The sequence below is a fragment of the Nannospalax galili genome, unplaced genomic scaffold (assembly GCF_000622305.1).
Source record: "Nannospalax galili isolate Female #2095 unplaced genomic scaffold, S.galili_v1.0 scaffold5, whole genome shotgun sequence".
Classification (NCBI taxonomy): Eukaryota; Metazoa; Chordata; class Mammalia; order Rodentia; family Spalacidae; genus Nannospalax; species Nannospalax galili.
The window spans coordinates 1,382,253-1,382,641 of NW_008353126.1; positions in this window are offsets into that span (position 1 = coordinate 1,382,253).

Here is a 389-nt window from a genome sequence, read left to right on the forward strand (position 1 = left end):
GTTTTTGTTTTTTGAAGCAGGATCTTGCCCTGTTGCCCAGGCTGGTCTCCAGTTTACAATCTTCTTGCCTCCGTATCCTGAGTGGTGGGATTACAGGTATGTACCACCGGGCCTATTTCTTGATTTTTATCATTGTACTATAGTTACTTCAAGGTTTCTTGGTGCAGGTCTGTAATCCCAGCTAATCATGACACTGAGACAGGAGGTCACAAGTTCAAAGCCAGACTGCACAACTTAGTGAGACCATGTCTCAAAATGAAAACTAAAAAGAGGGCTAAGGATGTATATATAGCTTAAATATAGAGAGCTTGCTTGCCTAGCATATGTCCTAGGTTCATTTTTTAGGGGAGAGAGAGAGAGAGAGAGAGAGAGAGAGAGAGAGAGAGAGA